An 18,550-nucleotide genomic window follows, 5' to 3' on the forward strand; every position below is an offset into this window, starting at 1 on the left:
ATCAGATTGGTCCTCTCTCTCTCTCTCTCTCATTCATAAAAGAGGTTATCCATGCACTATTTTTTTTTATATATAGAGGCATATTTATTTGTTTGTTTGTTTGTTTGTTTGTTTTTGTTTATACATGCACTGGGTACAGTCAGAAGCACTGGAGGGTGAGAGAATTCACCAGAGCCAGAGCAGGGAGCAGAGCAGGCAGAAGGACCGAAGTACACTGCTGAGGGGAGCAGCGGGCGGCAGGAGAGGTCTGCGCGCCATGTGGGACCCTCCTCTGGTGGCCTGGGAGCAGCCGGGGATCGAAGCGGCTCCGCAGAGACCACGGGCAGCTTTGCAACCCAGCGCTCAACTCCTGCACCACCGGGGAGGCCCTACCCATGCACTATTCATTTTGAGTTTCTAGACTTATCTTTGAAAGGTAAAAATATCATCCCATCTCACAAATGGCAACACTGAGACTCAAAGAAAATGTGATTTATCCAAGAGTTCCGTTAGAGGGGAAGAGCAGAGATTCAAATGACTCCACTCGTGTCCCATCTTCCCACAAGATCAGATTCTTGTGGGGGGATGGTGAGTCTGGTCCTTAGAGACATAGGCCCTATAAACTATGAACTGTTTTAAAACGCATTGAGATGATTTTTGTGCTGCAAGTGAAGCCACTGCCCCCAAAGTAGCTTCCCTTCTCTAGCCAGGAACATTTTCTCAGCTAGCTTTTGAAAACATGCTTACTTCATGAGTAGAAACCTTGGAAGTCTACCTTGAAAAGTTCTAAAGTCACTTGTCAGAAAAGTAATGCTAACCATTTCAAATCCAGAGTTTTCCTTTGAACTGCTTTTTTAAATCAATTTGGAGGAGCTGAACTCATTCACAGGATCTCATTAGCTCTGATGTATGGTGAGTCAGTTTCAGACGTGTGGATCGCATGCCCCGAAGCACTTTCAACAGTGACAGCTCTCATAGCCTGAGAGTCTGTAATGGGCCAGGTGCTTTACACACATCCTGCAATCCAGTGACCACCTGTCCTAGTTTACCTGGGACCTACGGATGCCTGGGATGGAAGGAGTTGCTCACCCTACAACTAATTCAATCTTCATGACCCTCAAGCATGGTAAAGGGAACGTATCCACCATCTTTATTCATAAGAGGACCCAGACCACAGTGTTTTCATGATTCGTTCCTCATAGCTTGTAGACCTAATTGGGCATGGGGGAGGGCAAAAAGGGAGTGGGCTAGCCCAACCTGAGCCCTCTGGGTAACCACAGCGAATGAGTTGGGCTTGTAAATGAACCTCAGCCCTTCCACATCACTGGAGAATTCTTGCTTCTCTACCTATAAAGTGAATAGGATTTCTTTCAAGAGGGAAATAAAACCAGGAGCCCTCCCTTGCCTTAAGAACAATGTCCTGATTTATACATCAATGCCAGTAGTGTTATTTCCCCTGAGGGCTGCAAGTGGTCCCAGCACTTTGTGCTACAAGACTCACGGTGGGCTGTGGAGAAGCGGCCTTGAGTCACAGGTGACAATGAGGAAAGAGGAAGAGTTGGCACAAGCACACTGAAATCCTGCCTCTGCAATCCTGCCTCACCATATACTAGTGTGTGGCCTCAGGGCAAATGACAGCCATGTCACGGGATACTCCTGGGCTCTGCTATGAGATCCTTCCATGTGAATCTACTGATCCATGAAGTTCCCGCATCTGGGGACCCCTTCTGGAAAGTGTTAGATTCCCACAGCAGGCATGAACCTATCCTCTCCAGCTACTTTTCATAAGACAAGGTCCAAACACCCAGTCCTGCCACCAAGGAGGCATCGTGACAACTGACCTGCAGGACCCGCTCCCTCCACTTACTCTACTTGAGCTTCTGCATCTTTCTCAGCCCTTCTGAACTCTGAAACTTTCCCCACCTCCAGAAAGTCCTTCCCTACATGCCTCCTCTTCAGAGGGAGATGGCTCTTGTCCATGCCGCCTCCACACCAGCCCTGCGAGCCTTGCCTCTCCAATGGCCCTTATCACCATAGAGCATCATGATCCATCTACAAGCATATCTCCTCCACGAAACTGGGGGCTTCTCTTTTTCAACTTTGCAGTCCCAGCATCTAAGTACTTAATATATGTGGACTTGGACACATCAAGGCAAAATTCAATGCAGTTGCAATTTGTTGAGCGCCCTGTGTGTGCCAGTCCTGGTGTGCTCAGGAGGTGAACAGCTTGCTCCCCACATTTGCCAGGCCAGCATGAAAAGTACATTGCCCACAGTGCTGCTTTCACACAACTGCCTCTATTGGATGGCAGGCCCAAGCGTGAGAACAGGAATATCTTGACACATAGATTCAATATCAAAAAAAAAAAAAATCTTTAGGGCATTCAGCAGAATATCAGCTTGCTAATTTGGGGGCAAACAAAAAAAAGTTAATATGTTTTATTCCAATGGACATGGGTTAAAACATCAGGGTCTAATCACACTCATTCTCAGATGAGCTGCTCAGTAACAGTGAAATGGATCATTAATTTCATTTTATAAGGGGGACACTGCGGCCTCCCTGGTGGCACAAGGGATTAAGGCACAGCACTATGAAGTATGCCACAGCCACTGCAGCATGAGTTTGAATCCTGGTCCGGGAGGTGACCTACACCTCCTGTATCACCCACTGCTCCCCTCAGCAGTGTATTTTCAGTACATCTGCCTGTTCTGCTCCCCAACTCTCTCTGGTGAATCCTCTCATGCCTCACACCTCTGGCCTGTACCCCAGTTCTTGTATGCATAAATAAATAAATCTTTAAAAAAAGAAAAATATATAAGAGGGGACATCAAAAATTCTGCATGTCTGAAGCAGACTCCAAGTATTTCCTGTGACTGTGTCAGGCAGAGAGGGCATGGATCCTCTCCGAAGAGGGGGGATTTTGAGAGGCCTCATGCCATCTGGATGCATGCCTTAGGCTAAAGAGCCCTCATGTGCCAGCTCTGCCTCTGGGCACAGCCCTTATGATGGCGCCTCAATTGTACCACCTGTAACAATTTGGAAGAGGCTGGGTATTCCAATCCAGTTTCCTGATTTGAGAAGTCTCATGTGGCAAATAAAAATAAGGAGCAAGTCGTCTGCTCCCCTCTTCCTGTACATAAATAAGCTGCAGATTACATAATTTCCCTCTGTATTCACTTTGAAAATGGTATGAAAATAAGGCTTAAAAATATTCCAGGTTCTTAGCTAAGTTCCTGTCTGTCTTTGTCTGGTCCTCTCCTACCTTCTACCAGCTCCCTTTCCCCTACTCCCATTTTCCAGAAGAGCAGCTGTACTGCTTGTTTTGCCCCTGAATATCCATTCTCCTTGATCTGGTAACAGCACCTTGATATTTTCCACCGTAAGTAACAACTGCAAAGGAGAACCTTCAGCACAAAAGCCCACATGTCCCTGACCGAGAAGCAGAGACATGATCCAAGCAAGGCCAAAGAGATAACCCGTCCATGGAATCTGCCTCTTAAGCACAGTGACACAAAGTGCTTGGAATTTATTCTCCTCATGTCAGTGCCCTCGGGAAACTGTTCATCACTCTCTACTACTTAGATCTGAGATTCCTTAGCTTTTGTGTTTACAAAAAAAAAAAAAAAAAAAGCTTTATCATTTTTCTTTGATTCTGTGATTATCTTATACCTTACAATAAAATACTGTTTTGCTTAAAGTCAGTTTCTGCAGCTTGCAACCAAAGATTCCTAGAGGATATAGCTTTTTAACGCAATCATTTTTTAAATCTTAAAAGTTCCCACCTACTCCTCCTGACAAGCCATAAATGTGCTATGGAAAAGGGGGGGCTACCCCATTTGCTTTACTAGTGTCTTGTATATATCTTTAGGGTCTGGGCTGAGACATAGGGGCCCTCCGTCCTGGCCTTCCTGGGCTTTCCTGATGAGAGAAGAACAGTTAATTGACAAGTCAGGATAACTTTTCCTTAGTTCCTACCCACCAGGAAAAGGCCATCTGAAGACCCACAGGGTAAAACTGAGTCGATGAGCACCAAGTTGATGTCACTGCAAAATAATGTCATTTCCAGGCCCACAAACTTCTAGGGAACTAAATATTCTAGGTAAACTTGGAATCCAAACTCATTCTGCTTTTTAGAACCATGGCCCTCAGTAATTAAAATAATAATCATAATTGTTAACAATTAGAAACCGAGCATTAAGCATCGATAAAACAAAGAATCAAGAATGAATTTTTATCTCGTGCGATAACCATGATCATCCGTAGTAGACACTACTATTACAGATGAAAAGACTGAGGTTTGGAAAGGTTAGCCCTTGTCTGAGGTTAACAGTTACTAAGAGGCAGAGCCAAGACCAAATGCAAGTCTTTCTAACTTCATACCGTATGGCTGATATCTGCTCCATTTGGGCAAATGCTGTTTCTGTGCTGGAAATTAAGTTCACTTGGTTAACAAATGCAAAAACCAAGGGGCTTTCCGAATCTTTCAAGCCAGGAACAAAATACCCCAGGGGTCAGACAGCAAAGTGAACTGTCTTGGTTTTATCAATTGCCTTTTCTCTTCTGCTTGCCACTTGAGACTTTGCTGTCCTCTGTGCACTGACAACTCCTATCTTACCTGGAGCAGGAATGTTTTTCAGCTAAAATAAAAGACGATCACTCCCCAAAAGCTAAGAGCACTCAGGAGCTTTGCCCTCCTTGTAACTCCCATAGGGCCCACGCAACTTGATGCCAACCTTTGCATGTCATAAGCTATCCTACCCAGCAGGAAAAAAGGGAGGGAGAGTCAACTTTAAATTAAATTTGACTCTTGGATACCCTCTCGCAGAGTCTTTCAGGTGTAAAGAAAGTCTTAAATCCTAAAAGGATAGAATGGAAAACATCAATGTGTTATCACATTCACTCAACAAAAATTGACTAGACAGTTTAGCTTATAGTATTGTACCTTGCTTTAATGTGCTCTATATACCAGGAGTAGGTATTGTGTTGTTAACTGAGGGGAAGCTGGATAAGGGATACATGGGGCATCTCTGTCTTATCTTTGCAACTCTTCCAAAATTATTTCAACATAAATGGCTTTAGAGAAAACATACTGGTCAGGCAGGGTGAGAGAGACCCTACAGCATTCCCCACAAGACTTATGGTTCAAAAGGACACAGAAACATCAATTCCAAAGGGCACCTGCACCCCTATGTTTATAGCAGCACTATTTACAATAGCTAAGCTTTGGAAGCAACCCAAATGCCCAAAAATAGATGACTGGATCAAGAAGATGTGGTACATATATACCATGGAATATTACTCAGCATTCAAAAAAGATAAACACATGCAATTTGCAGCAACATGGATGGCGCTGGAAGGGATCATGCTCAGCGAAATAAGCCAGAAAGAAAAAGAAAAATACCGGATGGTCTCACTCATAGCAGGAATCTAGAAAACCTAAATAAGAAACCAGGAAAAAGACTAATCAATACAAAGTAAAATCAAAATCAACAAGCAACTATAAACCAGAGACACACTACAGGGGGGTGGCAGGGGGAGGGAGTGACAGGGAAAGGAAGGACAAGAGTCAAAATAAGGGGGGAGGTGCAATTGTATGGGGAATATAACCAAAATGAAAATGCATACATTGTGCAAAGATGAAAAAAGATGTAAGAATTATATAAAATAAAATATTTAAATAATAAAAAAAGACTTATGGTTCAGAACAGCATTGCTGGTGGAATGCAGGTGAGGGGAGAAGCTTGCGTCACATCCCTCAGTGAAGCAGCATTGGAAGCAACAGCACAGTCTCTAGTCCAAAGTCACAAGGACAACATATCTCAGGAACCAAAGCTTTATAATGAGAACTGAACCAAAAAAAAAAAAAAAAAGCATAAGGTCAGGGTACCTTATGTCACGGTCACAAATACACACTTTAATACAAAACATTATGGCAAATGGTGTGTGTGTGTGTGTGTGTGTCAGAGATCAAGAGACAGAGAAGGAAGAAGAGAGCATATGATAAGATAAAGCTAAAGCAGATGGGAAAAAACATCTATATCACTCACCTGGGATCAGGGGAAGAATTCACACATTTGCATGGATAACATGAGGGCAAACATACATGGAGTAAGGACACTGGGTCCTGCAACTTCTTTTCAACTTTTCCAGAAAAAAGTTTCAGTAATAATGTTTGTACATTACTGTATTTAAATCCTACCATGATAATCTCGTCCCTCTCACCCCACACAGCTTGGTAAAACCACATTCCATTTTATCCCAGTTTGCCTTCCATTCATATCTTAGTAGAGTCATTCAGCCAGACACCCAAAGGCCTTCCCACTAATGAAACCAGCATTTGCTTAGAAAAATCCATTTATAAGTTTCCTTAATATCCATCAAAGATGAAAAAGAGTTACGAAAATGTAAAACACAGCGCCTGTCCTCAAAGTCTTAGAAGAGCCAGTTGGAGAATGAGAGCCAACAAAGGGTTAACACAGCTGATTTCTAGGTTAAGAGAAGGATGCCACGTAATTTTTTAAGGCAAACACCTGGAGGGAAAAAGTAGTATTTTGTTTCCACCTCAAGAAATTGCAGACAAACATAAAGCAAATCACATCAGTGGAATACTCAATTACCTGCACATGCTAATTAACTAAATGTAATCAACCTGCTTTCAGTCCTCTCTTCACCTGCTATAATATTTGTAGTGCGTCGCCTTCCTTCTTCCTCACAACCAGGAGAACATTAGACAGTCTGCATGGTGCATCAAAGGGAAACAAATAAGCACAGATTTTTGCTGATGGCAGGAATTTCTCATGCTCAGGGCACATGAACCAACAACATGGAAATGGCAGCACTGGCTGTGTATTTTAATTATTCCCCACACCTATTTTGCAAAAGGGACTTAGAGTTCAATTAGGTAATATGATGCTCAGTTATAGTTATTTCATAAAACTGAGCACAGACAGTCATTTAAAGTAGTAAATATGCAGTCATGACAGAATTAAATATTCATGAAATCAAGAGCGGCTGGAAAGCTGAGGGTATTAGAATATTAAAATTCATCATAGTTTTCACAATGTAAATCTTGTATGCATTTGTAAGGCACCCCGGCCCAGTCTACAGTGTGTTCAAATCCCAGCTCTTTGGTAGATTGCCATTTAAATTACAGTATTGATTTTGGTAGATAAACAACAATCTCAATTCTTAGCTCAGTTTCAGAATGCAAAACAATCTTGAACATTTGCAAAACCAACTTGTTAAGTAAGTCTGTCTCCAACATGTCAGTGTGATCCCAATATGTTTCAGGTAGCTGTTTAATCCACTCACACCTTCAGAAAGGTCTAACAGAAACCAAGGCGATCTCCAAGGAGGCGCCCCTGGTGACACCCAATTCTTCTCTACCAGAACGAAGTGCCTATTTTCCTATACACTTCCTTAAATGATCACCAGTGACTGACCTTTCTTTGGTTCCAATAGTCTGATTTGTTGAACCAACTTTTCCGCAACATTAGCAGCCAGTTTCAAAATGTAGTAACAGACACACATGTGTACACTTTATACCGAGACCACTAAACAACGCTAGCTTCCACGAAACTGAACTCCAAGTGTGCATGGAGAAAGAAGACTGTATTCTGCACAGGAAAAAAAAAAAAAAAAAAGCTGTAACGAATACACTCTAATAACATTACCAAGGCATTATTTTCTATGCCATTTCCTCTATTTTACAATTTTCTCGGCGGAAGACACATCAGTAGCAGAAAATGGCATTTGAACCATTTCTTGCTGGAATCCAATTACCTGAAGAACTCCTCTCCCCACATAAGAAGTGGCTATCCCCTGGTCTACAATGACACAGCAGGGCTGCAAAAGATTTACAGGGCTCATCTGCTGCCAGGCACTTGGTCCCTGCCCTTCTGGGTAGCAGGGTGCCCGGTGAGCCCCAGGAGCTTAGAGCTGGGGTAAGCAGTGCTCTCCATCATGCAAATGAGGCAAAGTTTGCTGCCATTGTTGCCATCCCTAGGTTACCATCACCTCCAAGGAGTCTCGGAAGCCACTTGGCTGGTCCTAAAGACATATGTTTCCCCTTGACCTAGATCATCCGAATCAGCCTTGGTTATGTGCAGGCGAGCAGAGGTCTATTCCCGCTGCTCTCCTGAGGTGCTGCGCTCTACCCTGGGCATGACAGGTACCAGAAGACTTTTCTCTGCACACGCTGCTGAATACAGAAACCCGGACAGACTTGTGCACACGCCTTCCAGTTCAGAAAGTCACTGTCACCCACCGATTGCCTTCCACCTCACGCCTCCCCCACATCTGCAACACCCACTACCACACGAACAAACGAGGGAAGGGAGTTGGGGGGGAGCGCGGGGTTAAAGTGACAGCCGCTACCAGAGCGCAAGGTTGGTTTCTTTCAAAAGGTGTCACAGCGCCGACACTGTGGACCTACCTTGCTCTCTCCTTTCTCGCTGCTGGGTCTCGCCTCGGGATCGTCGCTGTCCTCGGCGCCTGCACTCTCGCCGGGCAGTTCATCCTGAGCCAGCTGCGGCGGCTGCTGCTGCGGCTGGGGCTGGGGCTGGGGCTGGGGCTGGGGCGGCTGTGGCTGCGCCTGGCAGGCTCCGCCGGCCCCCTGGGAGCGGGGGATGGGCTCCGGGCGCGGAGAAACTCCCTCAACATCCATCTCCATCTTCCCATTCACTGGAGGGCAAGACAAAAGCGGAGCGGAGACTTGGCAGCGGCGCTCGGCGGCTCCTCAGCTGCCCGTGGCACGCATGGCTCGCCGAGGAGGGGCCGCCTCCCGCGCGCCCTCCCTCCTGCCACCCTTCGCCCGCGCTCCCCGTGGCTCCGCTCGCCGGCTCGGCTCCGGCGCGGGCGGCGTCTGGGCCGGGGAGCGCAGGGAGCGGGTGGCCGCGTGTCCTTGGAGCGGTGGCCTTCAGGCGCCCCCGGCAGTCCCGCTAAGCAGAGCGCATCCCGGCAGCAGCAGCAGCAGCAGCAGCAGCGATGCCTCCCAGCAGCGCGCCCAGCCCCGGGGCCGCTCGAGACTTGCTCTCCGCCCAGCCTCCGGAGCCTCGGCGCTGCTCTCCAGCCTCTCCAGGGGCCCTGGCGTCGCCCCTCCCAGCCAACCTTCCGAACAAAGTTATTGCAAGAACAAACCTGAACGCCGGGATTTGCCGGGCGGAACTGGCAGGAAGAGGGGCGGTCAGGTGCAAGGGACAGCGACCACCCCCGCCCGCTGCCCAAGCGCCAACCCCTCACCTTTGCCCTCGCGCGCACGCCGAGGAGCAAGGCTAGGAGGGTTTTCCGACCTGGGCAAGGGGGTGGCAGCGAGGGCTGGAAGGAGAGGGGCAATGCGGAGGGCCAGTGGCCGGTGCGCCCACCCCCAAACCCAGGCGACCCCCACCCCCAGCTGGCCCCGCTGCCCCTTCTGCCCGCCCTCCTGCCGCGGAGCGCGTCCCCCGGGGCAGCCCCTCCGGGGCGCGCGTGTGTGCAGCCCAGAGCTGCCGCTCCTCGGTCGGCGCCGCGCCGCGCAGCGCTGGAGAACTGGAGTAAAGAGAAGGCAGCGGCAAATTCCAGGCAGGAAATCCACCTACCCTCGCCTCCCGCCCGATCGCGGGCTGGAACCGGGAAGGGGTGGGGCCCCGCGTGGATGGCGAGGACGCGAGTCCTGCAGCGCGCCCGAGTTTGGCGTAAAGGTCGGCGGTGGAGGGTCGATGCGGGAGGCGGAGGGAGAAGCGCGAAGTCGCTGCCAGGCATTTACTGCAATGTGCCCCGGGGTGGGCGCCAGCTGGGCGCCGCCGATCCCGGGTGGCGAGCTCTCCGGAGCTGGAAGGGCGTCCTCCGCAGGGCAGGTGTCCAGGAGGTTCCGGTGGTGACCCCGAGCCAGGCGGTGAGCTGCGTCTATAAATATAGAATAGACAGACTGAAATGACAAGGGTAGACTTGGAAATTCTTAAATCGGGGCTCACCGACAGTCAGGTGATCAGGGTGACTTCTATATTTAACACGACTTGGTCCTGGGGAGTAGCTTACAACTTCACGGGAACTGCTGGCTGCAACTCTGCATGGCAGGAGGGACCTTCGAGCAGCTATGGAGAGAAATCGGGGTTATTAAGAACCTGTTTAATATTAAATAGAGCCCATTGTTCTGGGCTTTGAGTTCCATAATGCCCCCAAATGGATCCGCAGATAAATGAACTATTCATGCATTTCTTAGCAGAGGGTGTTTTTCCCTAACATGTAATGTATCACAGATAATGATTGCCTAATGAAACTAGAAAATTGCATTGTTCTTCTCTTGCCTGCTTTGCATTAACTTAAAGACAACTTTTACATATCAACACACACACTGTCCCAATAGATGCTGTTATACAAGTACACACCTTCAGGTCTTATCCTTCCATGCAGTCTCCAACTCTGTCTGTATGTGTGACAGAAATTAATTGCCACTTTAATTTAATCAGTGTAGACAGTCAATCTGTATAAGGCAATGTGAACACACTTTGGGAAAGAAAATAAAAAGTTTGGGGACAGAAGTACTCATTCTCCTTTTCTTAAAATTTCGAAAGAAAACAAACCAAAACCCTACATTTCAAGCTCATTTTCTAAATTGGGAACTTGTTAAAAATATAATGTGTTGGCTTCAGTCTGAGATTCACTTTGCTTTTAAAATGGCACTATGACCCTTAAGCAGTAATGTGCCAGTCAAAAAAATATAGCTATGCCGCTTTCCAGAAGTTACTTACGCTTCTTTCCCTCCCCATGACATTGTACTAAATCAATTCTTACAGTATCTTTAAAATAGTAGATGACATTGTTTGTGTAAAGGGCTTAGCAGCAGGTTTTAGTGCATTGTGAATACTCACAATTATTTCCTGGTACACAGAAAATAGTAAGTTGATAATATTTCACCTTCAACACTACCCAGAGGATCTTGATTTAGGAAGAAATTGCCTGTTTAATTAATCTTTTTATATAAAATGCTCTAAAAATATATTTGGTATCTTTAGAGAGTGAAGCCCTTTCTGAAGGCAGAAAGAAAGTCAATGGTGTTTTGTGCAATAAAGGTTTGAATTTGACAGATTTTCCTTATACATTGTAGAAATTAAAACTACATGTCAGTTCTGACAGGAGCTAGAAGAGCTGACTGGTAAGTTTATTAATCTTCCATGCTTGTTATTTACTTCCAAAATATGTTTGTGCACTTCTTTTAAGGCTTACATGAAGATTATATTAAAATAAAGAAACAATACTCAATTTGTTCTGTATGTACATGTGTGCTTATAAAGGTTCTTATTGTTAAGTGCAAATATTTTTCCTTTCTCTGTCCTTCAATTTTTTGGGGACACAGATTTTTTTTGCATCTGTCATAAGTAAACATGGGCTCAGAAAATATACTACATTTCAAAACTGTTGATTGCACCTAATTATGCATGTAAATTGCTACTTCAAGCATGCAGACAGCTTACAACATTTTGAAAATTTTGCCCTACCAGTCATCTGAGGTATTTGTGTTACTATATTGCTTTTGCCTCAAATGACTTCATTTCCCTATTAGCTTTTCATTAATGATGGGTCTCTGAATAATTTTCATCTTTTAATATCTCCTTTAGATGCTTCAAATTAGCATCAGCAGTTTCAACAACATCATCCTTCTTGTTTATAACAGGGCATTTGGTTTTGAGTCATTTAGATAAGAGTGTACGAAAAAAGTGTCCTGATAGTAATCAACTCCCTTACTACTCAGGGTGTGGTCATGGACCCGTAATTTCTCAATGCCTGTATTAGAAATAGTCCCTGGTCACCCCAGACTTACTACAGGGAAGTCTGCATTTTAACAAGATCTCCAAGTGATTCCTGCAACATTCACATTGGAGGCGCTCAGTGATACGTCTTCACCTGGTTTTTAGACATTACAATAATCTTTGGCACTGTTCCTTTAAAATACTCAAAAAGACATTAGAAACTTTTTGGGGGTCAAGATTATAGTTCAGCCGGTCCCCCTCCCAGTATCTTAGTGTTGCATAATGAAAAGTTTCATAAATTAAGAATTTATCAGGCCTCCCCAGTGGCACAGCGGGTTGAGCACAGCACTGTGAAGCTGTCCGCAGCCTCTGTAGCGCGAGTTCGATTCCTGGCAGGCCAAGGAGCTACCCACATGGCGCAGCAGACATCTCCTGTCTCGCCCGCTGCTCCCCTCAGCAGTGTCTTCAGTCTGTCTGCCTGTTCTGTTCCCCACTCTGTCTCTGGTGAATCCTCTCACCCTCCCATATCTCTGGCCTGTACCCCAGCTCTTGAATAAAAAAAATAAATAAATCTTAAAAAAAAAAATAAGAATTTACCAATGTGTCTACCTTTGGTAATGAATTACAAGCACACAACTTTATAAAATCAAAAGACATTAACCCAAAAAGGGACTAGCATTTTAATTGAATACTACATTTTTTGCAAACATGGGAAAATAGTTCCTAAAAGTCTTGCTTATTCTTATCCTTCTACTTGAGATTTGATGGTGCAGTTTCTCCTCTGCTGGAATTACTGATACCTTCTATTACAATGCAAGCAGAAACAGCCAAGTTTGTGTCTGTGTGATGACAGTCTAATACAAGTTTTGATAATTTGGCATAAGAAGGAACTAAATTATATGCACCTATATTTTTAGAAACTAACAGAACTTCTTACCTTAAAGAATTTCTTTAAAGCAGTGGATTTATAAATCATCACTTTAAAAGGCTATCTAGGACAGTAGCTCTCACCTTTAACAAACACAAAATCACCTGGGGAAGGTGGTTAAATGCAGATTATGACTCAGCAGGATAGGGTTTGGGCCTGAGAATCTGCGTGTCTAACCAACTTCCAGGTGAAGCCAGCAAGCACTTTTGGTCCTCAAACCTGACAGCCTTGCTTTCTCACTGTTAATGGTTGTCCAATTTTAACCACTTGGGGAGCTTTTTAATATCTTTAATGCCCACACTACAACCCAGACAAATTAAATCCAAATCTCTGTGGGTGAGATGTAGGCATCAGTAGTTTTTAAACCTTCCCACATAATTACAATGTGCAGCCAAGACTGGGAATCAGTGGTGGAAATCCGTGATTCTCCAACTGTGGCCCCCAATCCAGCAGCAGCACTTGGGAGTCAATTATGAATGCTGACTCTCAGGCCTCACCACAGACTGACTGCATATCTGCATGTTCATGTCCCAGGGAATGTGTGTGCACATTTAAAGTTTCAGAAGCTCCAGCTTATTGGGTGGCACCCACCAGCAGGCCCCTGACTGTAATGCCTTCATCTCTTGGCTCTTTACAAATCTGTGCCATTCTGAGAAGCTTGCAGAAACCTTATGCATAGAGTTTCAATTGATAAGAGGAATCTGACAGGCATCCCTAGTTCTGTTCTAATGCCTCTGCGCTTCACAGCCCTGTCCCACAGAACTTTCTGCAATGATAAAATGTTCTCTATCTGTGTTCTTCAGTAAGTAGGCCCCAGCCACATGTGGCTATTAAGGCTGTTAAGCACATGAATTACGGCTAATGTGACTGCAAAACTTTTAATTTTATTTCATTTTAATTGATTTAAATTTAAATAGCCTCATGTGGTCACTGGCTCCTGTATTGGACAGATCAGCTCCAGGGTAATCATCCTTCCTGTTGCTGGAACCTTATTCAAATTCCCAGGTTGAACACAGGCCCCTCCTGCTCAGCTTTTGTATGTATTAATCCCCAGTGAATGCACCAGGATGAAAAACATCTGCCTTGCCACCTCATTTACATAATAAGTAACATTATGCTTATTATTTTGAATGAGAGGAGTTTAACTAGAATTAAATGCCACCAAAAGTTGTCAAAACCTTTTTCATAGTATTCATAATTACGTAGCTTTAATTTTACAGCCTTTCAAACGTCAGCAGACGTGGGGTGCTTTGGGAACTGCCTTAAGAAAAAGAGACAAAAGACTGCAAATTGATTCAGGGTAGAAGACACATAAAGACACCCTTCCCCCAGCATCTTGTTGGTGCATAATGGAAAGTTGCATAAATTAAGAGTATATCTCTGTGGAAAATAAGTATGAAAACTTGAAGATTGCTCTCCAAATGGAAGATGAGTCAGAAAACAAAGGAGGGATCAAGGAGTGAAGAGGCCAGAAAGTAGCAAATGAAATTCAAACTAGAAATGCACTCAACAATTAGCCTGAATGCAACTCTCTAATATGTAGAATCCATGAGATGGGATGTGATGGCATGAAACAAAAATACTCCTGACTTGCAGACAGACACCAGCCCTGTGGAGTCTTCTTTCTCCAGGCAGAGAATAACAACAACAACCACAGACGCAAGGGCCTTCCTACCCCTAGTGTGCTCTATACTTTGTCTCCTGGGGTCCTCTCAACTACCTGTGAGGTGGGATGGTCAAGAAAGAGATGATTTTGGGGCCTCCCTAGTGGCGCAAAGGGTTAAGCACAGCACTATGAAAGCTATCCGCAGCCACTGCAGCATGAGTTTAATCCCAGGCCCGGGAGGTGACACACATGGCGCAGCAGGCCTCTCCTGACTCTCCCGCTGCTCCCCTCAGCAGTGTATTTTAGTAGATCCACCTGTTCTGCTCCCCATTCTGTCTCTGGTGAATCCTCTCACCCCCTCCACCTCTGGCTTGTACTCCAGTTCTTGTATGCATAAATAAATCAATCTTTAAAAAAAAAAATAAGAAAGAGATTATCTGAAAGCTGTTGTTTTAACTGACACTCCTCAGAGAAGCAGAATAAAAATAAACAAATCCCTGCTTGGGAGGGCAGAGGACAGCGTTAAAATAAAGCCAGGCCCTGACTTTGATGGAAAAAGATGTATATCGTTTCTCTGCTGATTTAGCCACAACCTTGCTTATAAAAGGCAGCTAAAGCAGGAAGGTATTTCACCAGGGTCTGTGGCTTGGCTCGCTGCTGATTTGGTGCTGTGTGTGATACAAGATGAGGCCCATGAAGAAATGTGTAGCTAAGGGCAACAGCCTCACTTCTGAGGATGGTCACTTCATAGCAACTGAAACCAATAAATAGACTGCCATTGTTGTCCTCGGGAAAGAAACTCCAAGGGAACATCACACAACGTGATTTCAGGAGGTTAATGGTGAGCGTAGGGGCCATCAAACTCACCCTGATTCTCATGCCAGCATTTAAGAACCCCTTCACCCAGGCTCTGCTTTCCATCAGAAACTGAGGGCAAGTTTCTTTATAATGTACTTCAGAAGGGAGGGGACAGAGCAACAATGAAAAAAGAAGGAAGTATTTACTCCCCTCAGTGAAGGACCAAAAAGGCCAAACTCAGTTCTCTGTTTATCCAACTTTGCTGATTGATACCTCCGCCTAACAATGCAGTTTAACAGAATGAAGCCACAGCCCTAATCACTGCAGGATCCCCCACCCTTCACTTGTTCAAACATACACTTTTGGCTGAGGTGATAGTCGTAGCTTATGGACAGAAGGCTTCCCAGGGATTCTGAACTTTAATTTCTGGGTCACCTGGAAATATTCTAGGACATTACATCATGCTCCAGGCCATACTAGAGCAATACTGCCTTAGTGGATGGGCCTCTTTGGCTTCTCTGTCTCCTCCAGAAAGCCAACTTTGCTGAGCAAGTACTAGGCTTGATCGGTGCCAAAATATCACTGATTACTGATGAAGTGTAACTTGGAGCATACAGGTTATATCTGTAGGTAAATGGTCTTTCTCCATCTGGATACCCAGACAGACCAAGGCACGCAGTTCTGGCTGTGCAGGGTTGTGGCGAGTTTTGCTAGTGTCACCCAGGCAAGCAGTAACTCCCAGAAGATGAAGGAGAGCGTCCAAGATGTCCACTAAATTTTTCGCAAATTCCCTAGGCAGATAAGGCAGCTCTCCTGGAACAGAGAGAGTAAAAGAGATGAGAAAGGCTAAGAGTGTTAAGCTACTTGAACTTCTTACACATGGACAAAATGTTAGAAGTCGGGAAGAAGTGTCACAAGCAGAACCTGCCTCCTCCCACTTCCCATGTCCCAGTCCTCATTGCACGGTGCATCTGTGCTGGAAGAGAGTTCTGGAAGACCATGCTAGACTGCTCCATGTCTGGCTCTGGTCTCCATTCACTGGTCCTCTGTGGTCACTAGGCCACATTAATTCTAGAAGCCACACTCCCCTCAACTGTAGAATTAACTGGCTGGTTCTTAGGCGTGGTTGGTCAGAATTAACATTCCTCATAGCAAACGATCAAGAATTAAACTTCTGACCCAGCTCTCATTAGCATCATGCTCGTATCAGCTGAGCAAGCCAGAAATTTTACGGAGGTGTAAAGCTTGCAGGGGTGGTGCTCCTGCAAGCGCCTTTTTATCTTACAAGTGCCTAATAAATATTACATTTTCATAATTTGGCTTTTTAAGCTCAGAAATTGTCTTTCATTCCCTCATATAGTGTATTTTAGAAGACCCACCTAATGCAGTGCCTTGCACAAGATGAGAACTAAATAAATGTTTGAGAATGAATATTAAAATCCTTTTATGTGAAGGCTTAGAAATGATTTTGCATCTACCTTGGAAAATTTAGTCTTCAGAAAAGTAAAACAAGGATAAGCTATTTGGAAACTGGGGTTGCACCCTGGCCTTACTAAGATCGCGTCCTTGGGACAATTTCACGAACCTGTCCCAGGGAGCCAAATAACTGTCACTTTGCTTGGGCACCTGGTCTGAGTCTCCATTTCTTTTTTTTATTCATTGAGGAACCTTTTGCTCCTTTCAGCTCAAAAACCCTGAGATAATGATATTAAACATTTTCTGACCTGCTAAGTGCACACTAAACTATCCCAAAAATCAAATGAGGGCGGGAAAGCCTCTGAAGTATTTAATGGTAAGTTTTCATTTTCATTGAGGGCCTGGTGGCTGCGTCCTTTTCCTGCACACTTTGCTTTTCCTTTTGGAACCAGATTATAAGCACTATGTCCAACTTCAGTAAATAATTAGGTGAGGCATTTTAGAAAACCACAAATTTAAATATACATATGAAACAGGAGAAAAATCCACAGAGACATAATAGATGGGCTCATGAGAAAACCGGTCAAGTATGGGTGTCGACTCGCAAAGATTCACCTGGATGTATTAAACAAGGGCCACAATAGCAGAGAAATTTAAAACATCAGTGGGTGATATCTACCTTTTGGATATAACAAGACATTCATATCTTTTAAGAATATCACACCTGCTTAGAAATTAAGGCACAAGTAAACACCCACTGTTGCTTTTTCTCACTATCTCTTCAGCAAGCAGCTGCCAGGCCTCTGCTGCTTCCACACTGCTGTGTCACCAGTCACCACTCTGCTTTTCAGCTCTTGTTCTTAGCTAGTCTCTGTCCCACAATTCACTCCAACATTCTCAAGAAACCACCCAGTCTTGAATCCCTCCTGTCCTCCGATTTTTCCCTCAGAGACTGTCTTCTTCACGCTTCTCCTGTCATACACAAATGTCTGCTCTCCACTCTCCTCAGAAAGATGAAGTACAGCATTAGGCACTGTGGCCAGTGACAGAGATACACTATTGCTTACACGCAAATACATACACACTCATACAGACACACGCACATAAACACAAGCACACACATATACATATGTGCACATGTACTGTCTTTGTTTTTTAGTTGCAGGCTTAGTAGAAAGAATGGACAAGTTAGCAAAGAGTTACCGTTATCACAAGGATTATACTCTAAGCACACCCAGGGAACTGAGGTTGGAAAGAAAAGGGTCACTTGCCTAACCGTGGCCAGCTAAAGGGGGAAAAAAGTGAGCCCTGGCAAGTTGAAGGGAATAGCGATTTTATCCCATCTGAGCTTAACATGGTAAAGCGAAAGAAAACAAGACTACAGAGTGAGCCATTTCGCTCCGGAAGACTTTCAGTGGCTTTACAGAGAGAGAAACTCCAACATTCAATGACGCCCAGAGCTAAACCTCTATTCAAATGCATTTCTCTACAAACTATGAATGCGCCCCACCTAGATGGTAAATGGATTTAATTGAAATTAGTCAGCATCACTGAGCATTGTAATGTTTGCAAGTCTGTGTAGAAAGATTTAAAAAATTCTGTACAGGAGTTTGATTTTTGGGGGGTGACAGGGAAAGAAATCTCACTTGGCCTAGCATGCTGGCGTTTTGCCAGCTGCTCTCAGACCTGCTCCTCCTCCTGCTAGTTATTTTCCTTGCTCAGTTGGAGTCACAGGAACTTTTACTTCCGGCCTCCCAGGCTAAGTTGTCTCTGGCTAAAATCCATGGCAGGGATGGAAACGGCAAGGGTTCAAGGACTGTTTCTTCCCTCTCTCTGCCTCAGCTGTATCCCTCCTGCCAGATACCCTTACCCTGCCCTACTATTCATGAATCCCACTCTTGGACCTCCCTGGTGGAACAAGGGTTTAAGCACCACACTATGAAGCAATCTGCAGCCTCTGCAGCACGAGTTCGATCCCCAACCGGCAAGAGAGAAACACACATGGTGAGGCAGACCTCTCCTGTCTCACCTGCTGCTCCCCTCAGCAGTGTACTTCAGTCAGTCTGCCTGTTCTGTGCCCCACTCTGTCTCTGGTGG

This window comes from Talpa europaea (assembly GCF_964194135.1).
Source record: "Talpa europaea genome assembly, chromosome: 11".
Classification (NCBI taxonomy): Eukaryota; Metazoa; Chordata; class Mammalia; order Eulipotyphla; family Talpidae; genus Talpa; species Talpa europaea.